Source organism: Talpa occidentalis, unplaced genomic scaffold (assembly GCF_014898055.3).
Source record: "Talpa occidentalis isolate TD23 unplaced genomic scaffold, MPIMG_talOcc4v2.1 talOcc4.3, whole genome shotgun sequence".
Classification (NCBI taxonomy): Eukaryota; Metazoa; Chordata; class Mammalia; order Eulipotyphla; family Talpidae; genus Talpa; species Talpa occidentalis.
Window position 1 is genome coordinate 134,427,415 of NW_023603184.1, and position 25,272 is coordinate 134,452,686.

General features: G+C 38.0%; 1 protein-coding gene across 2 annotated transcripts in view; it reads right to left on the reverse strand.

Annotated features, from left to right (window-relative positions):
- Positions 1-25,272, reverse strand: part of ABCA12 (ATP binding cassette subfamily A member 12) — a 286,187-nt gene that overhangs the window by 232,749 nt on the left and 28,166 nt on the right. The window lies entirely within an intron of this gene.

Consider the following 25,272-nt stretch of genomic DNA (forward strand, 5'->3'; position numbering starts at 1 on the left):
CCCTTGAGTATAATGTTTATTCCCAGATGATACAAGTTGTTTTTTTTGGTTTTGTTTTTTGTTTTGTTTTGGTTTTTTTTTTTGGTTTGTTTCTCTTTTTTTTTAGAATGTGGGCAGGCAGAGTTTGGGGAGAGGGAAAGAACTCAGCTTTGACTGTCTTCTTTTTCTTTGGTGTGAGCTGGGAGGTGTGCAGTTGCTGGCCTATTTTCTTTCTGTCTTTAGGACAGCAGAAACTCCCTAACTGCCCCCCATTCAGTAGTCTTCTGGGTCTCAGCCTTGCAGCCATCAACAAGCTGCCCCACTGGCAAGCCCACTCCACTGGCCAAGTCCCCTCCCCTAGCCAGGTTGTACCAGTGCTTCCTCATCACACATGATTGTGTGAGGGGAAAAATGTTCTCTTAGGTGTTACTACTTTTGCTCAGACTGTGCAATCTTTCTATCTATCTATCTATCTATGCATACATATAAACAATTATTAGTCACCTCTGTCCTTGAGAAAATCTTGAACAGGCAGATAATTTATTTCATTGTAATATTTGATTTTATAGAGGCACACTGTTTTATAATCAAAAGCAGCAAAAAGGCTGCGTATAAGTAATATGTACCATATCTGTTATTCTTCTGAGGCAAAGTATTCATGTACTTAAATGATATTTTATTTAATTGTGTCTGATTTAAATATAAAGAAACGCCCACCTGAAACCTATACAGTTGTAGGGTAAAGAAAACATCAGGCTTTTCTGCCCTTCCGCCATTAGGATAGATGATGGATCCTTGTCCTGAATGCATGCCTGATGGCGGGCACCTGGAATAGGGTGTGGGCATAGGTAGTTGGGATTCAGCTGAGCTAAGACTGTGCTTTTAAGGGCGGCGTCACGGGGACGCCAGCAGCAGCAGCAGTAGTAGAAGCCGAAGCCGAAGCCGAAGCCGAAGCCGAAAGAGAAGCAGAGAAGCAGCAGAACGAACGCTAGAGAGCCCAGATAGAGTGAAGACTTGCTGGGGGCTGGGAGGCTGGCAGGCCTCCAACCAAGATGCTCTTCAGGCCTGCCAGCCTCCCAGCCCCCCAGCCAGCACCCCTGCCTGCGATATGCCTGGTGAACCCCAAATAAAAAACCTGCAAAAAGCCACTGAGGACTCTGACTCCTCCTTTACCTGGTCTGCTGGATCAGAAAACCTGCACTGTGGCCAGTCCTGCCTTTACAACAGTGTTGTAACTAATGTTACCATATTTGAAAAGACAAGACTTTCCAAGACAAAGATCTCTCCTCCCTAAGAAGACTCCTAGTGCCAACTTTGTCTTGGAAGATATCTTGGTAAGCAAGATTGGGCAATATTGAAAAGGAAGATAAACCAACATACCAATGTGCATTTTCTAGATGAAAAATATGAGACTCAGAAATAATTTGTTCATACTTATCCAACTACTTATTAATAAAGTATTAGAGAAAATGTCTTTTTCTGCAATATATAAAATTATTTTTGATTAATTAGAAAATTCAAATTAAGTATTAAAATTAAAATTAAAATTGAGTTATTTCAGTTTCATTAAAAATTTTGTAATATGATGGGATAAAGTTTCAATTAAGACTCAGATTAAATACAGAGCATATGGTTAAACTGGATCCAACCATAAATTGTTTTACAGAACTGGGGAGGTATCTTCCTAGGAAGGAAAATGTCATCATAGTCACACTAGTATACTAGATAAATGATATAAACCCTGTGAATATCCTATTGTAGGGTAAGGAAAAATGTCAGGCTTTTCTGCCCTCCTGCCATCAGGATAGACGAAGGATCCTTGCGGTCCTGAATGCATGCCTGATGGCGAGCACCTGGAGTAGGGTGTGGGCATAGGTAGATGGGATTCACCTGGGCTAAGACTGTGCTTTTTAAGGGTGGCGTCACGGGGACTCCAGTAGAAGCCGAGCAAAAGCCGAAAGAGAACCAGAAAGAGAAGCCAAGAAAGAAGCAGAGAACACCGGAGAGCCCAGACAGAGTGAAGACTTGCTGGGGGCTGGGAGGCCTGCCAGCCTCCCGGCCCCCCAGCACCCCTGTCTGCCATATGCCTGGTGCACCCCAATAAAAGACCTGCAAAAAACCACTGAGAACTCTGACTCCTCCTTTACCCAGTCTGCTGGATCTTAGAAAACCAGCACCGTGTCTGTTCCTGACACTGACACCTATGAATAAGTGTGTAAAACAATATTGTTGCTTATTTGGGAGAGGAAAGATATCTAAACTAAGAGAAACTTCCAAAATGACCTTGAATGTAGTTTCTTTGCTAATAGAATAAGCCTATTTTCAGTTTAATGGCGAAAATATAAACAACTGAAGTGATCTTTAAAGAAACGTTTAGGAGTTTTCAAAGGCCTTACAAAATAAATGGAATAAGTATCTGATCTACATACGAAATAAAAATAACTGGAATGAGAAGCTAATATAATAGCTAATACTTATTTGTTCAATTTCATAAACAGTGGTCTTTCTTTTCTTCAGTTTTTATTCAAATGTCTCCTTATAGTGGAATCAAAATTTCCCTCTAATACTTCCTCCCACTTTTCCTGCTTTGTTTTTCTTCATTAGTATTTATCATTATTGCATGTATTATACGTTTCACTTTTTAATTGAATTTTATTCCTTCCCCTAGAATGTGCTTTCCCAACAAGCAGAAATTTTCATTTCTTTTCTTACTGCTGTATCCACACTACCTAAAACAATGCCTAGCACTTAGTAGATTCCCAATACATTTTTGTTGGTGGAATGAACACTATACCAGCAAAGGCAGAATAGGCTTTTAAGGCGGACATAAAAAACATATACTAAAATTGGCCATGAATGAGGCCATAAAGGTAGCCTCAAGAAATTTAAAAAATACAAATTGTACTTTCTTATTCCAGTGGAATTAGGTCAAACAAATTAACTAAAAGCTAACTAGTGATAGTCCACATCTTATGTCATGAGGAAAATGACAAATAAAACAACTACACACCTATGGGAATGGTCACAATCCAGAATATTAACACCAAGTTCTGGTGAGGATGTGGAGCATCATACATTGACAGTGGAAATATAAAATAATAAAATCACTTGGAAGATAGTTTGGCCGTTTCTTAACAAGTATATGTACTCTTGTGGGCCTCCCTGGTGGTGCAGGGTTTTGTATCAGCACGATGAAGCCATCGCCAGCCACTGTGGGATGAGTTTGATACCCAGCCAGGGACCTAACCCACATAGGGTACAGCAGATCTCTCCTGTCTTGCCCGCTGCTCCTCTCGGCAGTGTATTTCAGTATATCTGTCTGTTCTGCTCCCCATTTTGTCTCTGGTGAATTCTCTCACCACCCCCACCCCATGCCCTGCACCTCTGGCCTAGACCCCAGTTCTTATATGTATAAATAAATAAAATAAATCTCTCTCAAAAAAAGTATATATACTCTTAACATACGACCCAGAAATCATGTTCCTTGGTGTTTACCCAAAAGTGGTGAAAACTATGTCCCCACAGAAACCTGCATACAATGTTTTGCAGCAGCTTTATTCATAACTGTGAAAACTTGCAAACAACCAAGATGCTCTTCAGTAAATGGACACAAAAACCATGGTCCATCTAGACTCTGTGGTGCATCCAGTTACAAAGAAATGAGCTATTCAGCCATTAAAAATACATGTTAGGACCAAAAACACATATTACTAAGTAGCAGTAGTAATAATAATAATAATAACAGCAAGAACATCAGTAGTTGCTAGTAGTGAACAGAAGGGATAAACTGGCAAAGAAGACAGAGAAGAATTTTAGGGTAGTGAAACTACTCTGCATGACACTATAATGATGGCTACATGTCCAAACCCATAGAATGTACAGTAAATCTAAAGTAAACTATGGCCTTTGGATGATTATAATGTACCACTGCAGATTCATCAATTGTCTTCTAAGTACCACTCTGGTGGGAAAATGATAAAGAGGGAGGCTATGAATGTGTGGGGCATAGGCATGTGGGAAATCTCTTGACTTTCCTCTCCATTTTGCTGAGAACCTAAAACTGCTCTAAAAAAATTACATTTTTGCGAGAAGCTAACTAGAAAAAAAAAGGATATTGGATATTGGAAAGGGCTGGACCTTTCACTTAGTGATGCAGCTGACCAGACAGAAAACCACAAAGAGCCAGAGGAATAAAGACTCACATCTCTTTCCCTCAAGTCTCCCTCCTCTACTGCTAGTAGTTTTCAAAGTCCAAACCCAAAAGAAAAGTCATTGAAGGTAAAAAAGCCTGAAGTACATCTCAGCCACCCAGGGCACTGAGCTGCAAAAGTAAAGAGTAACAGAGAGGGGTAACTGTAGATGTCTAGCACAAAATGGTATTTGCAAACAACAACAAAACATAAGCACATATGCATAGTACTAATTGACAAATAGTGGCAGTTGCCCTGTAAGATCAGGAGCAAAACAAAGATGTCTGTACTCATATTTTCTATTCAAGAATGTTCTTGAGATCTTCTCCGGGATATTACAATGAAGAAATGGAAACACTAAGTATTAAAAATAAGAAAGGAAGAAAAACAGTGTCATTATTTATAGGTGATATGATAATGTCAGTATAAAACTCAAATGATTTATAGATAGTATATTAGAACTGAAAGAGAAGCTGCATAAGTTAAAATGAATATTTTTAAATATACCACAATTTTACATGAGAAATGTATGATAGCAAGAAAACACTTAATGTATATGCAGATAAATTCAGCAAGGGGAAAGAACTCTGGAGAAAATGATAAAACATAACAAGAGATATAAAAGTAGAATTAGATCATTTTCCTGTTTAGGAAAACTTTCTATCCTAAAGAAGATACTCCTTCCCAAATTGATATAGCGATTTAATGCAATCATGATCAAATCTTCAAAGGTAATTTTGGGGACACCAATCAAAGTCATACTAAAAATTTATATATAAGACCTTTCAGACCACATCAACACATTATAGAAGAAGAAAAGCAAGTTAGAGAAATTTGCTTTATCAAATATCAAGCCTTATTATAAAGATATGTAATTAAAACAGTGTGGTATTAATACAGAGATAAACAAATAGATCAATGAAATAGAGCAGCAAGTCTAAAAACAGACCCACTCAGATAGTATCAATATAACAAAGTTGGCTGGCAAAACTGGAGAAAAAGCCCTGCAGGAAATTGTTCTGAAATAATAGAGTTTATCCATATAAAATAACAAAATACGGTTCCCACTTTATACTATATAAAAATAAACTTCAGGGCCTCCCGTGGTGGTGCAGTGGTTGAGCGCTGGGCTGCGAGGCTGCCCGCAGCCTCTAGAGGCAGAGCCGGTTCGTTCCCCGGCCGCCAGAGAGGGTCCCACAAATAAAATAAAATAAAATAAAATAAAACTTCAGACTGATTAAATATTTCATGATAAAATACACTACTTTCAAATGATAATAAAAAAAATCTTTGTGACTTCAAGACAGAAAAGGATTTCTTAAGCAAGACCTAAAAATCAATAATCTTAAAGAAGGTTTAAAAATTAATCTACACTCAAATTAATAATTTTTGTTCATCAAAGGGCAACATTGAAAGAGTGAAAAATAAGCTAAAAATTAAACAAGATATTTTTAATAGATTTAACCAATGAGGGATTGGCATCCTGGATATGTAAAGTATACTAATGAATCAACAAGAAAAAGATAAACAGACCAGCTGAGAAGAATTAATCAAAGAAATGAAGGCATGAATAAGCACAAAAGGGTATTGGAAAAGGTTTGACATTATCTAATAAATTTGTTGTTTTTTTTTTTTAAAGAGGCACGTATTTTTATTTATTTATTTATTTGTTTGTTTGTTTGTTTATACATGCACTGGGTACAGTCAGAAGCGCGGGAGGGTGAGAGAATTCACCAGAGCCAGAGCGGGGAGCAGAACAGGCAGAAGGACTTAAGTACACTGCTGAGGGGAGCAGCGGGCGGCGGGAGAGGTCTGCGTGCCATGTGGGACCCTCCTCTGGTGGCCGGGGAGCAGACGGGGATTGAACTGGCGCCGCAGAGGCTGCGGGGAGCTTCGCATCCCAGCGCTCAACCGCTGCGCCACCGGGGAGGCCCTATCTAATAAATTTGGACATGTGCATTCACATTAATAAAATACTTCCACTCCTAGGTATATACACTAAGGCAGTATATTTCAAGCTGGGTTATAACCCACTCACTAAAAAAATTAAATAGAATTAAATATAAAAATAAGAACGCACTCTACTTTCCATTTAGTTCATATCTGTTATACTTTCTTAAAAATAAAATATAACAGGGGCCTCCCCGGTGGCGCAGCGGTTGAGCGCTGGGTTGCGAAGCTGCCCGCGGCCTCTGTGGCGCCGGTTCGATCCCTGGCTGCTCCCCGGCCACCGGAGGAGGGTCCCACATGGCGTGCAGACCTCTCCTGCCGCCCGCTGCTCCCCTCAGCAGTGTACTTCGGTCCTTCTACCTGCTCTGCTCCCCGCTCTGGCTCTGGTGAATTCTCTCACCCTCCCGCGCTTCTGACTGTACCCAGTGCATGTATAAACAAAACAAACAAACAAACCAGCAAACAAATAAATAAAGCATGCCTCTATAAAAAAAAAAAATAAAATAAAATAAAATATAACAGTAAAATTATTAAGACTTTTTCTCTTCTTTCTTCAGCTTTACAAATCAAAAGCTAATTAAAAAATTTAATTCCATGGATACGTAATAAAGTGATTAGTTAAGTTACATATTTTTTGTGAAATTGTTTCTTAATACATTATGCATGTATGTTAGCTGAATTGTGAAGAAAAAGAAATGCTTTACTATGTATATCATGCCCAGAAGTTTGAATGCTACTGTCTACAGAAATCCTTAGATATGTGCACCAGGAGACAAGTAGAAAAATGTTTATTATAGCACTTTTATGTTAGGTTATGATAACAAAAACCTGGATGCAACACAAATATTTATCACCAATAAAATGAAAAACTAAATCATGGCAACTATCAATGAAATATAATATGTTCATTGCTAATACAGCATAGTACATTATAAAAATGAGCAGTCTACTACAAATACCAACATGAATGGAGCTCAGAAACAGAAGACTGATCGAAAAAGCCAGCCCAGAAGCACACACACTGTATGATACCATTTATATATGATTCAAAAATAAAGAAAAGTAAATGCATTGTTTTATAACACATACCTATGTGTTCCTGTAGCAAACATAGGTGGCAAAACGATAAAGAAAACTATGGGAATTACTAGGACAAGATTCAATGTAGTTGTAATCTAGGGTGAGGGTGGCGAGGAAGGGAATGCAATAAAGACAGAGCATTGGTGCACCTTGATGTCCGAAGGTACCGATCCTGACTTGAGTGGTGAGAACACAAATACCCATGATTATGTTTCTTTACTTTGTACATCCATGGTATGTACAATTCTACAGACAATACATGTACATGCAGCATATAATTATTATCACAGTTGAAATTTGAGAATTAAAGTAAATGTCAGCTATTACAATTTAATTCTAACCTTCACTCAATAAAAGTTTAATACTAATGTTACGGAAAACTATTCTGCCAGGCTTGAAAGGACCAAATGGCACTCTCAGGTCAAGTGGGCAGAGGTTTTATCATTAGCACACTAGTGGACACCAGACAGGAAAGAGTTCTCCCTTGAAAGATCTGGGCCCTGAACATACACAAAAGTTTCCTTTTATACTCAGAGGTTTAACATGGGTTACATGGGTAGATTACAATTTGATGAGCAAAAGATGAGCAAAAGGGGAGGGGAGAGGGGAAAGGGCTAGCAGAATATAAGTCAGCTTCCTCTTCCATCCCCTCTCCTCTTGCAATGCAGCCTTGTCAGCAAGAGGGGAACTGGCAAATGATAAGAAGGTAAACTTGCTAATTGCACCAGATGTTTGTCAGATCAAACTGCATCAGTTGTTTCATTGCTTCCCCTTCACTATCAATTTCAATATAACTTTGAGCATTTTCCACTTCACTAGGAGAAAATCTAACACTATGGCCCATGTTTAAATGAATACATAGTATCTTTTTAAATATTTTAAATCTCACCAAAAACTCAGGGATAATAAGGACTGCTAAAACTAACAAAAGCCTCTTAGTTACTCCTAAAGTAATAAAGATGAACCGTGTCTGTAAGAACCAGTAACGAGAGCATACCAAGTTTACCTCAGTATTTAATTAATGTCATAACCACTGGTATCCAGGCCCACCATCCCTCCAAATCTTGATCTATGAAAAAAAAATGGTCTATGGAAAAAAGAATTTAAAAATTCATTCAATGAATAATTTTAAGAAAAGAAAAATACACAGGTAGGAACAACCTCAATACAAGATTGTCTACATACATAATTATAACCAGAACATGCAATACTCCACAACCACTACAAAGAAGCTGCGAGGGTGAGCTGACATGAAGAGATGTTCCTCACAATGTGTTAAAATGAATAAATTGCAGAGCAATTTGTATGATACCATTTTTATGTACACGGGCATAAACATGTATGAGTATATATACTGTTCAATAAGGATAATAATATGAAGCAGCCATTCCTAATATGAAATAAGAAAATCAAATGGTGAGCCTCCGTGGTGGCACAAGGGGTTAAGTCTCAGCACTATGAAGCTATCCACAGCTACTGCAGCATAAGTTCGATCTCCAGCCAGCAGGCCTCTCCTGTTTCACCCTCTGCTCCCCCCAGCAGTACATTTCAGTAGATCTGCCTGTTCTGCTCCCACTCTGTCTGGTGAATCCTCTCACCACCATGACCCCGCCCTGAAACTCTGGCCTACACTCTAGCTCTTATATGCATGAACAAGTAAATTTTATTAAAAAAAAAAAATCAAATGTTGGTAGAAGCCTTTGGTTTAGTAATAATCATGATCAGCTAGTGATATACTTCCTGAACATTAAAGAGCTGACTCTAGTCTGTGAAGAAATCATTGCTTGTTTTGCCAGGTATAAATGCTGACCCACATATTTTTCAAAAATAGCAATGGGGCCTACTTACCATCTTGGCATTCCTTATTGGTGGGTAATGCATTCATTGTCCCTCCCTCTTGCCTGTCCAGAGTGGAAGCTCTTTTTACATGATGCTGACATTTGAATGAACTCAATTTGATTGTTGTGCCTGCAGCTACCCTTGGGTGAGGTTATAGTCCTGAGGATGTTAGTGAAAAAAGTTTTAACTATCTCTCCCACCATTTATAGTTCCAAGTGCACTCACAATTTATTTTCTTCAAAAATAAAATGTAACAAATTAAAATTATTAAGACTCTTTCTATGTTTAGCTTTAGGAACCTATAGCTAACTTTTTATAAAGAACTATTTCTATGGGGCCCCCCCTGGTGGCTCAGCGGTTGAGCGCTGGGGTGCGAAGCTGCCCGCAGCCTCTGCAGTGCCGGTTCAATCCCTGGCCACTGGGTGAGGGTCCCACATGACGCGCAGACCTCTCCTGCCGCCCGCTGCTCCCCTCAGCAGTGTATTTCGGTCCTTATACCTGTTCTTCTCCCTGCTCTGGCTCTGGTGAATTCTCTTGCCTTCCCACGCTTCTGACTGTACCCAGTGCTTGTATAAATAAATAAAAAATAAATAAATAAATAAATAAAAGTGCCTTCTAATTGACCTTGACTGTCTTTGAAAAAAAAAAAAAACAATTATTTCTATGGATACATAACAAAATTGCAGCACAAAGAAAAAAATAAAAATATGAAATTTCTGTAAGTAAAATTTTTGATTGCTGGTCCCCATAAGTCACAGAAGCCAAGATGAGGTTTGGAATTAGAAGACTGTCTATCCCTAAAGTCCATCTTGTTTTCCAAATATGCAGGTCTATGCTTTATACTTTGAAAGCACCTGCATGCCATGCCCCTTATCCACCCTCTTGCAACTGAGGACATGAAGTTTAAATGTTAGCTCTAAACCCAGTCAAGTGGTTTGCTTCTAAATCATACAAAGTTACATTCTCAGGACTGCTCTTGTATAAATAAAAATAAATCTTAAAAAAAAAAAGCCCCCCTAAAGAGACACTCTACTCTAATTTTAGGGCAGAAAAGGAAAATAGGAAAGACAGGCCTGAAATGAGCTTGTGAATAGTACTTTTGAGGTGTCTCCTATTCTTTTCTTTTGTTTCACTCCCCCATCATCCAACAGTGGTTCCTGTTCAGCTACTTCTTTCTAAACTGGGTAGATAAGCACAACTCACAAAAGACCTGAGTAATGGATCTAATCCAGTCAAACCTATTTATTTCTTGTGCTATTGCTATTTCTATATCAGCTTTGAGTAACAGCCCATTATAAGTCTCCCATAGATATGTGTCCCAGTGTCACTGTACCTCAAATTTCTCTGCATTCTATTCAAGCTTTGAAATCCACATGAACTCTTTTTATAGATTAGGCAGATCATTAGGTAAGGTGCTAATTAAGTGTGCACAATATCCTTGATGCTATTAGCTCACACCCTGTGTGTGTGGGAGGGAGTGGTGAGGGAAGAATCCCACTGGGGAGGAAGACACTGAGTCAAAGTATTGATAATTTATCAAGACTGCAAGATAAGATAGTAACATGGAGGCATCATCTTTCATAGTTCCTTTTCCTCCTCCAATGAGTCAGTCTTAGCACAGATAAAACCCAGATCTTGCTATGAATGCCTGGAAGCTACAGTAATGGACACATTAAGAATGAGTGGCGAAGATCAGCAAAATCTCTTAGTCCCACAGGTTGGACTAGACAAGTGGTGCAAAGTTAAAATGCATTGAGAACTTTAAGCAATATTTATTTCTGTCTACAAATCTAATAAGATACATTTCTGATTCTAATGTCACCATAATAGAATTCATTACAATGATATGTGACAAGAATATAGTAAGCAGATCCCAGATCTTTCCAGTTCTGTATTCTTGTTTATTTTGTCTGTTGCATTCATGGATATTTTTCTGATAATAAAAAGAGCAGGACTGGTTTGATTGACATCCTTCCTTGGTGCAAGCTTCCCTCTTGACTATTAAACATATGCCTCACTCTTTACAATGCATCTTTTGTGAGCTCTCTAGGACAACGCAGTCAGAAAGCCAGATGACAACTTTCATCATCGGTGAACTTTCTGGAAGCTTAAGCAGAGCATTACAGAGTAAAGGAGTAATAATAGTGAACTTAACACTGGGGAAGTTTAAAATGTAGTGTATGTACCTTACTATACTTTCTATTAGAGTACTTGGCAGAAAGCAATTTAAGAATATAATACAAAATGGATACATATTCAGTGTCTGCAAGTTTGTTTTAACCATGAGTAATTGCTGGCAAACCTATTATTGATGAAAACAATGCACAAAGAACCAAGTTTTTTTTTTCTGTCTTTTAACAAACATGCATTATTATCATGCAACTATTCCCTTTTTCACTTAAATGGTGAATTCTTTGAATTGTCCAAAAGAATGAGTTTTATTGCAGTACTGAGTTGAAAACCCTCATTATAAATATACTCACTGGAAACATCAATAGTTCAAAATATTGTTTATACAAGGGTGGGAAGAGCACAAGGGATTATGGTGACAGTTTACAGGTGAATGGGTGGTAGGAATTTCACAGGGACTATAACCAAGATGAAAATGCATACATTGTACAAAAATGTTCAAAATGTTCATTGTTCAAAAATGAAAAATGATGTAAAAAATATATAAAATAAAATAAAAAACAACCAAATGTTGTTTATAGTATCCATGCAAAAATTCATGTATCAATTAATCTTTGCTTCTTATATTGAACAGGTATAGATAGTGTACTTTTGTTAGTTGAAAACTAGGAAGATTTGGGCCTCCCCGGTGGCGCAGCGGTTGAGCGCTGGGTTGCGAAGCTGCCCGCGGCCTCTGCAGCTCCGGTTCGATCTCCGGCTGCTCCCCGGCCACAGGAAGAGGGTCCCACATGGTGCGCAGACCTCTCCTGCCGCCCGCTGCTCCCCTCAGCAGTGTACTTCGGTCCTTCTACCTGTTCTGCTCCCCGCTCTGGTGAATTCTCTCACCCTCCCGCGCTTCTGACTGTACACAGTGCTTGTATAAATAAATAAAATAAATAAAGATAAACCTTAAAAAAATTTTAAAAAAATTAAAAAACTAGGAAGATTTGGAAATATTAAGCCAACAGCAGGTATCTATTTTATTTACTACTTTTTCCCCAGTCATGTGTCTGTAGTTCACTGAATGCCCATGATGTGCTACGGAAAATAATTCAGGCCTTTTTCCTGACTATTTTACCTACATGTGAATTTCCCAAAATCCATTTCCATTACATGCAATAAGAACAGCTGCTTATGGACGCCAAGGGGTCTTATTTTCTCCCCATGTTAAAAAATTTTTTTTCTTAGAAGCCCTTAAAGTTCCTTGGTTGGCACCATTCATTCAGCTCTTACTGTCTTTTTTCCTCCAAATAAAGTAAAATTCAGTTCACCTTTGAAAACTTTACTTTGGTATTATCTCCCTTTTTTTTTTTTTTTGGTATTAAAATGTCCTTTCTCTATTATAAAGTGGAAATGGATGGCAGTGGTGGTTTTCTTATGACTTTCTTATATGTAAATTTCCCTAATTTTTTTTGGTGGCAAAATTTCACCACTCTAGCCAATCCCAAGTTTGAGAAACATTGCTGTGTAGCTTTCCTGGTCCTTTAACGTTTATTTACTGTGCTTTCAAGAACTTCTGCGACAGTGTGATTTCATCTAAGCCTCCACACCGGACCCCATGCTTTCTGAAAGCCGACAGTCAGGTTCATGTCAACATCCCTTATGAGATCCAGCAACCAGAATCACACTTACAGTGACCTCCGTGGATGCTAGTTCAATCTAGTTAAGTTCTCATGCAGGATCATTGTAATGATTTTTGACAGAAAAGGCAGTCTTGCAATTTTAGTAGAATGTTTGGTGAAGAAAGGTCATAGAAGGTATCTTTCCTGGTCAGTCTGTTAACCATTGAAATTAGTTTTCAAATTATATTGATGGCCATAGATGAATGCTATCACTATCACAATAGCTAAAAATGCTCTTTCTGAGCTTTACACATTTTGAGAATAATAAATATTAGCAGGTATTGTGGCTCTGAAAAACTCAAAATATTTCTTTAAAAAAAAAGATTTCATTTATGCATATAAAAACCGGGGTGTAGGCCAGACATGTCAGGGGTGAGAGGATTCGCAGAGACAGAGTTGGGGAGCAGAACAAGCAAATCTACTGAACTACACTGCTGAGGGGAGCAGCAGGTGAAACAGGAGACAGGAGACAGTCGGCTCCCTGCTAGGAATCGAACTCATGTTTCAGTGACTGGCGAGACCTTGACAGTGCTGAGACTTAAGTCCTTTAACCACCAGGGAGGCCCCCAAAATATTTCATAATTTGCTACACAAATAGCATAATAAACTTTTCTGTAAATTTTGAGTTTATAGAAAAGTTGTGGGAATAGTATCACCAAGTGCTAACACTTTGTCATTCTCTGTTTTGTCTATGTCTGTGGTGAAGGGATAAGGGCACCTTGGTGGTGCCTGTGGTGTGGTGACATACATCTGAGGAGGTGTGAGCCTAGTCCCCTAAATTGTATATAGTATTGTAAACCAATGTTAACTCAATAATAATTTTTTTAAAGATTTATTTATTTTTATACAAGAACTAGGGTACAGGCCAGATGTGCAGGAGGGTGAAAGGATTCACCAAGACAGAGCGGGGAACAGAACAGGCAGACTGACGAAATACACCACTGAGGGGAGCAGCGGGCACAACAGGAGAGGTCTGCTTCGCAATGTGGGATTCTCGCCGGCCGGCAGGGATCAAACCCATGCTGCAGAGGCTGCGAACAGCTTCACGGTGTGGTGCTCAACCGCCTGTGCCACCAGGGAGGCCCTCGATAATACTTTAACAAATAAAGTAACTTGCAAGTTTGTGACCCTTCACTCCTAAGCACATCAGCATGTACCTCCGAAGGATAAGATGTGGGATGTTCAGGATGTTTTCTTAAACTACCACAGAGGATAAATCAAATTTGGGGAAATGAACATTATTGAACATAATAAAGGCTATTATCTAATATACAGTCCATATTCAAATTTCAATAATTGTCCCCATAAGGTATCCTGTAGCACTTGTTTTTTTCCTTTAGGATTCATGATCCAATCCAAGATGACACGTTGCATTTAATGGTTTGACTGTTGAGTCTCCTTTAATCCAAGGCCATGCCTGGGTCTTTCTTTTTCTTTCACGACTCAGATTTTTTAAGATTGTAAGCCAATTCAATTTGGGTTTGCCTAGATGTTCATCCATGGCTGGATTCAGATTATACACTGTTGGCAGAGATTCTACATGAGATATGCTGGATCCTTCTCAGTTAATTACATTAGGAGACTTAGGGTATTACTTTACTTTGCATTGAAGATGCTAAGTTGGATCACTTGCTTGAGATGGCATCTGTCAGTTCCTGGTATGATTTCATTCACATTTTGGTATCTCTGTTCAATACAAACTGCTACTATGTTTTTCTACCACATACTGTTCAATTCACTTCAGTCCAAAAACTCACTTCATTCTAACACCTCTCCCATCACTCCCCCAAAACTACTCTGTCCAATGTCAGCAGAAATTATCCTAGTGCTCCTTTTTTAATACTTTCCCCCCAGTTCTCAGCACATTCAACACTGGTGACCATTCCTTTCTTCTGAAAACACCTCCTCCCTTGATAGCCTCCTGCTTTTCTGCTATTCATTATCTGCCTTCTCTGCAGGCTCTACCCCTCTACTTGGTCATTAAATGTTAACATTCCAAAAGACTCATCATCAAGTCTGTATTCTTCCCATTCTGTATTCTCTGGCCAAACTCATGCATGCACACGGCTTTCATTATCATCTAAACATCGCTAACTCCCATTATTGCTGGGAATGTTAACTGGTACAGGTATGTGAAAAACAATATAGAAATTCCTTAAAAAAATTAAAACTAGAAATACCAGATGATCCACTATTGGGTATTTATCTGAAGAATACAAAAACACTATTCCTTTTTTTTTTTTCTTTTTACCTTACATATATTTTATTTTATTTTTTTAATTTAAATTTTGTTTTTATATTCCCCATACAATTGCAACCTCCTTATTTTGACCCCAATCCCTCCTTTCCCCACCCCCCACCCCCCATAGAGTGTCTCTGGTTCATAGTTGTTTGTTGATTTTGATTTTTACTTTCTTATAGTTATTCTTTTTCCTGATATCTTATTTAAGTTTTCTAGATTCCTGCTATGAGTGAGACCATCTGGTAATTTTCTTTTTCTTTCTGGCTTATTTTGCTGAGCATGATCCCTTCCAGCGCCATCCATGTTGCTGCAAATTGCACGTGTTTATCTTTTTTGAATGCTGAGTATTATTCCATGGTGTATATGTACCACATCTTCTTGATCCAGTCATCTATTTTTGGGCATTTGGGTTGCAAAAACACTATTTCATAGATATATATGTACCCCTATATTAATTGTAGCACTGTTTATAACAGGTAGAATTCGGAAGCAGCCTAAAGGTCCATGAATGGATAAATAGATAAAGAAGATGTGATGTCTATATACAATGAAATATTACTCAGATATTAAAAAAAGAAAATCTTTCCACTTGCAACATTTGAGTGGACCTGGATGGTTTTGTGCTAAGTAAAATAAGTAAGACAGAATACTGTGTGATCTCATTCATAGAAGCTAAAGAAATATAACAACTGAACAAAGAAAACAAAACAAAAACAAACTCTTAGACTATAAGAACAAAATTGTGGTTACCAGAAGGGAAGAAGAAAGGGGAGAGATAAATTGGACAAAAGCAATCAATTCTATGGTGGAGGGCAGAAGCTATTTTTTTGCGATGATCATAAAGTACTATGCATAGATGTCAAATTATAATGCTGTATATTAAAATTTTAATTGAATGTTAATCCTGAAACCAATATAATGTTATAAACTGATTTTGCATCAATAAAAATTTTAATTAAGGGGCCTCCCTGAAGGCGCAAGGAGTTAAGATGCAGCACTATGAAGCAATCCGCAGCCACTGCAGCATGAGTTCGATCCCTAGCCAGGAAGATGACCCACATGGTGCAGAAGACCTCTCCTGTCTCTCCCACTGCTCCCCTCAACGGTGTATTTCAGTATATCCACCTGTTCTGTTCCCTACTCTGTCTCTGGTGAATCCTCTCGCCCCTGTACTTCTAGCTTATACGCCAGTTCTTGTATGCATAAATAAATAAATCTTTAACAAAATTTTTAATTAAGAAAATAAGTATTCAAATGATTGATATTCAGTTGTATCTTGAAAAATCTAGCATATAATGGCCAACAGATAATCTTATGCAAGCAATGTAATTTCTAAAAAAATGAAAGCAAGGAGGACCTCAATAGAACTTTTGAGAGTCATTATCCTTAAAGAGTAAGAATTATCACCACTAGTAGTTAAAAGACATCAGAAAACTGATGTCAGCTCAATAATATTTAGGGAAATGAGCATTTCAACATTTTATTTCCCTTAAAACACTGAAAAGCTATAGATACATGATTTTTTGGAAATGATTATGGTCTAAAATAGCTGAGGAAAAGAAATTCTCTTTTGAAAGAAGTAGCAATAGATAGTTTCAAGGTAAAATAAAAACGGTAAAAGGAGTTTGTTATTGTTTTTATTGTGTAAGCTAGTTAGGAAAAACACTCCTTTTTAAATATGCTCTGAGCACACTGGCAGATCTGACAAGAATCTCAAATTATGAAGGGAATTTGCTGATGAATTCACCACAGCCTGAATTGTAAGGTCTTGAAGAAATGAAAAGTTGCTAGGGGACTGAAAGAAAACAAATGTAATTGTATCTTTTAAAGAGATGATTGAAGCAATTAACATCAAGTAAGTCACGAAAAGTAGCTTGCAACACAGGAAAACAATGGAAGAAAACTGCACCCAAATGGATAATAGATAACCTGACTCTACCAAGGAAAATTCATGTGTCATAAAATAGATTACATTTTCTTGGTGGGGAGGTGCATCAGGTGCTCCGTTCAACTATAAGCTCCTTGGAGACAAGAAGATGTTACACACAACTTTGAATGAAACACAATAGATATTTAGCAAAGATATGGTAGTAAAAAAGGAAAGGAAAGAAGGAGAATGGATGAGTGGGTGAAATGGACTATATTAATTGAACATTAATGAACTATAATTTAACTTCTACAAAACACTCAATTTAATGTCTAATGAATGTCTACAAATTTTATTTAAACTGAAAACATAATACATAATGGTAAATAATGAGGGGTCAGTTTCCCCAAAAGGGTGACATAAGCTTTGCTCAATAGGCTCAGAGTAAGCTTCTTATCACCATGTTATGGAAACTAGAGGTTGATCAAGGCCCTGTAGGCCTTGGGAGGTCTATCCTCATTACTTAAAGAATGCTGGTAGCTTTGGGTTGAGAGCAGTGAGGTCCCTGAAGGCTAAGGGTATTTTCTGTTATTGCCTAAGTCCTTCACCTTTCCTTAATTGAAGGAGACCATCATTCCCTAATCTTCTGCCCTTTTCCTACTTGAAGAAGAAGAAAAAAAAACACTTCTTCCTTTTATGACAAAGAGAATGTAGTTTTGGGGTATCATTCAGTTGTAGGTTTATCCTGAACATGTTCTAAGAATCTCCTCTTTACTCTCATCCCCTCCCCTTCTCTCATGTAGTTTCTCTCATGTAGTATACTCTCATCCCCTTCTCTCATGTAGTTTCTGCTCTGTCCTTGATGTTCCAGGTCCCAAAACACAGGACGAATATTCCTAGTCTGCTCCATTATTCTTTAGAACTCCCTACCATGTAAATTTCCATATGTAGATCATTAAATTGTTTTTCCTTTGTTAACCTATCTGATACTGTTCTGATTATTCCTTCTGTCTAAGAATAACCCAGAGAGGTACAGGGATGATTTTTTTGTGCACTAACAATGACAAAAGTATGACACTGAATAAATTTCACCTGCTAGTCCATGTTCAATTACCAATCAGGAAAGCTGATAAGAAGTTTCAAACAGAAACTTCAAATTGCAGAAATACAATGGTTTTGAAGGTGATGATAAAATGGGTTGTTTGCCCTCTATAATCAATTTAAGTATCTACTGTTATTATTGAAAGAATTGGCCCAAGATCAAGAAATAGAAATAAGCAGAAGCTAATAATCTCAGTGTTATCTTGAGGAATGAGGAATAAAAACAATTGACTCCATGCAAGAACTTCTAGTTGCAAAAGTTTATAATATTCATTTAACTTCCTGAAACATTTAAGTTCTCTGAAATAATCCGCATTCATCCTTCCTATGTGGTTAAAGAAATAGATCAAGTCCAACAGGATAAGTTACTACATTTTGAAATTAAGACACATTTTGGGCATCATCTTGAAACAATATTATAAAGTCGCCACATCTAAGAGATATGTTATATTCTGGTGGAGATTTACTTAAGATGCTGAAAGCATATTTTATATTTGCTACACAAATATATCCCAAAAAATGTGCTATAGAGCACCAGATATACTGTAAAAAATAATAATAAAGCATGAAGCTATCTTGAAATCACAAGCATATAAATAATCAAGATGTCAAATATATGCCATAAGCTTCTAGTAAAACATCCTACAAATCTATTAATGGCCTCACTAAGACAATCAAAATAACCAATAAACTCATTTTACCACCCAGGCAGAGACATTTTGAACACAGACACAAAATAACTATCAAGAAAACTAAGCAAAACACTTCTATTGTTACCCCACTATATATTGTTACTTTCATAGAAAAAATTTTAAATTCATTTGCTTTTAGAAATTTTAAAGCCAGGCATCCTTCAACTGCTACTTAAAGAACAAAAGAATTTTGATGGGTGTCTCCTTTCCATTTAGAAAAGATACGCAGTATTCTTTCAACTGAAAAATTCACTAACTCTTCCTTACACTGCACTCCTTCACCAAGATTTCTTAAATGTATTGGCAAGTGCATGCTTCTTGAGTGATTTCCATCATTTAAAAGTGACCAATGAAGAAAGCAGACAGAGAAGAAATCATGAGAAAAAGAAATTAGAGACTAGAGCTAAGTATTTGTATAATTTTACTTGTTTCGTTACAATAGGACCTACTTTTTTTCCATCTGAAACATCCTTTTCTCAGTGAAAAGGATGAAGGAACTTTGCAGGCAAATGACTGCTGATACTTACACCTTCATTTGGGGGTGGTTTGAAATTACTGAATAATTCAGTTTCAGCCCCCAGGAAGACTGGAAACTCTTTGCTTTTCAATCTCAAGTGACAAAGCCACAGCTTTAAATAAGGGCGTCAGTCCTTATAAAAGAGCTAAGAGATTGATTGGAATCAAAAGGAAAATTTTGCTGAGATACCAAAAATAATTCCCCTGTCAGCTCTCTGATCAAACATGAAGGAACTCTCTCCTTTCAGGGTTTTGCATCCTTTAGCAGAGGCTTCTTTCTTCTAGTTTGAAAAATACAGTGTTCATTTGATTTTAAAGCATAATCACTATTTACATTAATTCTAAGAAGGGAATTGACTGCCTAATTATGATATTGATGTTTTCTTTGTCTAATTGGGTAGGTCAAGGCACTAATTTGATTCACAGCTGTGGCATGTTTTTATAGACTTCGGTGAACTTTAATTGCATATAAATATTGGATTATAAGACCATGAGACTTCACTAGAATCCTGCTCAATCCCATATGCTTTCAAACTTGACAATATGTTGTCCATTTCTGAAGAATCCTTCATTCCAAATGGCCCTGAGGGTAAGAAAGAAAGGAATAACACATATGGCTCAAAAAGCAGAAGTCCATTAAGATTTTTGCTGTTGACAGCACCTAATGAGTTATTGTCAAGAAAAAAATATTGCCAATAAGCCCTTTTTTCAGTAATAATACAACTGAAATACAAAGACCGCACAGCTCAAAGCCCTGTAGTCTTATTGTGAAAGTTAGATTATATTTAAATAATGTTCATGACTCCATAACCAGTCTTAAAGTAAATGCAAATAGAAACTTGAGACTGGGCAACAGCTTGGTGTGGGGGAGGTTGGAGCTGATAAAATCTCCTGGACTACATGATAAAAGACCTAATTGGCCCCTGGCAAGTCCAGACAACCCCTCCCAGATTCTGTCTAGCACTTTCAATCCTGAAAGGGAGGGGGGGGACTTATCCCTCTCTCCTCCCCTCCCTTTTGCTCCCTTACCCTCTTCTCTCATCCACCACAGGGGACTGGGTGGTGTCAGTCCTCAGTGGTCCAGTTAAAACTGTGAAGGGTAATCAGGCCTGGGGTGGGGTGGGGATGGCAGAGGCAAGGAAGTGGGAGAGAATCACACTTTTGTGACTGGGCTAGAACATGTGGTTCTGAAAGCCACTCATCATTATCAGGTGTCATGGTTGTCCTGAAAGAGCAACTGGCCCCCTGACTCCACTTCCTGTGGTCCACCCCATAAAACACATCCTCGAATCTATACTGACCAGCACTAGGTCAGGTCAACTTGATAGGAAGATTCTTGCCTGTTCTTATATTCAAGTAACTCTTCTTTTTTTGGAGCTAGGAACATGTAGAAATTATAATTTTTTTTAATGATTGCTGGTTGCTGTGTGGGAATGACTAGGAGACCAGTTAGGAGCTGGATGAGTCTGGTGAAGGAAGATGGATAGAGCAGTGTTATCCATGGTTTAGAACCTGTTTTAAGGTAGACTTGACAAGGCTTGTTGGTAGAATGGAAGCATGGATGACAATTTTGTTATCTACAACTGGCTTCTTCAGGAAAAAATAGGGGCTGAGGCCAATAAAGCAACAGAAGCAGCAGCCTCCGCAGCCATGGGGATAGTTAAAAGTAGAACGGCTGAAAAAGTCAGCCCCAGGATAGCCTTACCCAGGAACAGAAGCCCTTAGGCTTACCTAGGATTCAGTGGATCCCAAGATTTGGTGAAGGGTAAATGGATAGATGATCCAGGTCTGGTGATTGGGCACTAAGTGTGATTGAGTACTAACTGGACCCAACAGTGTGCTGGAGCTGACTCACACTGGCTCACTGAGGTGACTGTTATATTCAAGAGTTTTAAGAGTCCCACATGGAGTGTGAAATTGCCCGTGGTAGAGAATATTTACATCAAAGAAACTGGCAAATTCTACAAAAAGGGCTCTCCCTGCTCCTTTCCCCCACTTCTCTACCCATGGTGGCTGTTCAGCATCGACTGGAATACTGTTGACTGGATGCCACAGGCTGGAGACTGGAGAATTCTGAAAAATGTCTGAGTAACACAATCAACAGACTGTGTTATCTCTTCTAAGGAAGCAAAGAATGCCACTGATATAGAATGTTTTGGAAAATTCTTTGAAATGCAATGTTTATTTGTCCTACTAACCAAACTTTCTAGTTTCCAATTATGTTTTCTGAAGCTAATATTAAAGCAATCTTTTATTTGGGGGCATATATTGCATAGGAACTCTCTGGGGTCACAAAAGGAAGTTGGTCCAGAATTTAAAATATCACAAAGAGCTAGGCTGTAAAAGAATATGCTCACTTTACATTAAACTAAAAATCTATACAGCAAAAGAAAACATAAAAAAAAGTGAAAAGGCAACCTAAAGAATACGAGAAAATATTTGCAAGCCATGAATCTGTTAGGGGATTAATAGCCAAAATAAATAACTCATGCAACACAAGAGGAAAAAAAAATATCTCACTGAAAAATGGGCAGAAGATCTAAATAAACATTCTCCCAAAGAAGACATACAGATGGCCAACAGGCACATGAAAAAATGTTCATCATCACTTCTCATCATAGAAGTGCATATCAAAACCACAATGAGATACCATCTCACACCTGTAAGAATGGCCCACATCAAGAAGACCAGAAACAAGGGTTGGTGAGGATGTAGAGAAAACAAAACCCTCTTATACTGTTGGTGGGAATGTAGACTGGTTCAGCCCCTATGGAAAACAGTATGGAGGTGAATCAAAAGATTAAAAATGGGTTGGCCATATGGCCCAAAAATTCTACTCCTAGGTATCTATCCAATGAATACAAAAACACTAATTCGAAAGGAAACTTGCACTCCCACGGTTACTACGAACAATAACCAAGTTATGGGAACATGAATGTATTCTGAAGATGTGGCATATATACACAATGGAATACTACTCAGAGATCAAAAATGATAAATTCATGCCATTTGTGGCAATATGGATGGAGCTGGCAGGGAATATACTAAGCAAAATAAGTCAGAAGGAGAAAGAAAAATACTGGATGCTATCACATTTAACGAGAATATAGAGAAACCAAACAAAAGGTTAGATAAAGCCACACTCAAAAACTAACCTTTGGGGCCTCCCTGGTGGCGCAAGGGGTTCAGCACGGCACTATGAAGCAACCTGCAGCCTCTGCAGCACGAGTTCAATCTCTGGCTGGCCAGGGAGCCACCCACACAGCGCAGCAGACCTCTCCTGTCTCACCTGCTACTTCCCTCAGCAGTGTACCTAGGTCAATCAACCCGCTGTCTCTGGTGAATCCTCTCACCCTCCCACACATCTGGCCTATACCCTGGTTCTTGTATAAATAAATAAATCTTTTTAAAAAAAAAAAACTAACCTTTGAATGATGACCATAAAACTCAGGCATTCAGAGCGGGAGGGGAAGGAGGAGAGAAGAAAACAAAGTGGAGAGGGAGCACGATGCACTATGGTGGTGGACTATGGGTTCTTTGGTGGTGGGAGCCCCATGATAACAACACCTAAAGGAGGAGGGGATCCCATATTCCAAAACGCAAACAAAGATGTTAGCTCAATAAAAACTAAAAATAAATAAATAAATAAGAGGCACATGGGACTTGGAAGGTCTGTTACCTTTACTTCAAGAATGCAGGTTTTTTAAAGTTAAGAACAAATGGAGGCCCTAGAGGCTGAAACGCGCTCAAGTCCCTGTCTCAATTCTTTGTCCTTTTCCTAATTCAGGAAGCAATCACTGTCCCTCTTTTTATGCCTTGAAGACTACAGTTTGAGGGAGTGGAGATATCATCCGGATGTAGGTTCATCGATGAGATGAATGTGTCCTCTCTAACTGAGAAACTCATCTTTACTTACATTCAGAGAAAAAGATGATGCCACCCCTCCTTGTCATGTGAAATCTCCCCCCTTTCCTGCCTAGGTTCCTTAACACATGATATCTATCCTTGGTTTGCCTCACTTTACTTCAGAACTTATAGTCATATAAATTCTCTACACATGTTATTAAATTTGGCTTTTTCTCCTACTAATTTGTCTAAGGGTAATTTGTTCATCCTTTCTGCCTCAGAAGAACCCAGAGGGTTGGGGGGAGTTTTCCCCTAATCTGTGAGAGTATTATTTCACTCATTTGTGGAATTTCAAAAAACAAACAATCAACCAAGCTCACAGATTCATAAATCCAGAGAAAAGATTGGTGGCTGTTGAGTCAGGGGTGGGAAGTGGGTGAAATGGGTAAAGGGGGTTACAAGGCACAAACTTTCAGTTATTAAAATAAAGAAGTCATGGGGATATAATGGGTAGCATCGTGACAATAATTTAAAAAAGAAAAAGTACTCCTAGTATCTGAGTAATCAAGAGTTGCCTTTATTTTAATTTATTTTTCTGATAACTATTACACTATATATATATATATATATATATAAAATGTGGCCCAATCCGATTTTGATTAAATTGCTAACACTAGCAGTATATCATTGATAACATAAAAATGAAATATAATTAAATGCTTTATCATCATTTCATCAGATCATGACTTTCTCTTGGCAACAAAGAACTATCTATAGTCTTGCAGAGCAGCAAAAGGAAGAAAATTGAATCTGGAATTATAGCTCCTAGAGATAATCACTGTTTACAATTATAGATTAAGGGTCAGCAAGCTATAGTACCCCATAGACTGGCAAACTGCAGTCCAGGGACAAAATTCATCCATGCCCATTCACTTACATATTGTGGATGATTGCTTTTGCACTACAACCGAGCTGAGTAATTGCAACTGAAAAACACGTGGTTCACAAAAGCAAAAATATTTACTCTCTGGTCCTTTACAGAAAAAGCTTGCTGATCTCCATTTTTGCTCAATATAGAGACATAATTTGTAATGAAAACATAGTGGTGCCATCATATATATTTAATTGCTTAGTAACCTGCTTTCTTCTCCCACTTGTGCTATATAGCAGATACCCATCCACATCACTAAATGTTATACTGCATCCATCTTACAGTTGCACAGCATTTCATTTTCTTGATATGAAAAATTGATTTAGGTGGTTTCCAATCACATGTTTTTCAGATAATAATTATCCTTCTGTCTAACCCTTTCCTCTTAGCTCTATTTCCTTGGAGTAAACGTTCAAATATAGAATTGTTGGATCAAAACTGGGCATTCAAAAGATTTGAAGATTTGCTAGGTTTTGAAAACAAGGAGGTTTTTCCCATCTACATTACAACCACCTTGCTATGAATGTTAAATATAAAAGGACTGCATATTTTCCCAGTTTCTTCCAGGGTTAAAAATGAGTATTATTTAACATGTTTTTATAAAGTACATGGTGAGAGAGTCATATGAAGCTGATATTCTTCTATTAGACGTGCCATGCTTCAAATTTTAGTTACATACATTTTGAAAGTATAAGCTTTGTGAAAAGGAACCCTTGCACACTATTGCTGGGGATCCAGACTGGTCTAGTCCCTGTGGAAAACAGTATGGAGGTTTCTAGAATACCAGACATAGATCTACTATATGATTCAGCAATTTGCAGCTAGCTATCTAGCTGAAAAAAAATGCAGAAACACTAATTCAAAGAGATACATGCACTTTTATGTTCATCGTAGTACTATTTACAATAAGCGAGTTATGGAAACAACCTATGTGCACAATGACAGAAGAGTGGATTAAGAGATGTAGTAAATATACATAGTGGAATACTACCAGCAACAAAAAAGGTGAAAATATGCCATTTGTGAAAACATGGATAGCACCGGAGGGGATTATGCTAAACAAAATAAATCAGAAGTAGAAAGACAAACTGGATGTTTTCACACATATATGGAATATAGAGAAACACAACAAAGGAATAGACAAAACCAAACCAAACTGTAGAACCGAGGCTACCAGATGGGGAGAAGAAGGGTGGAGAGCAGTGTGGATGGGACTCAGTGGACTATGTTGGAGGATTATGGTTGCCT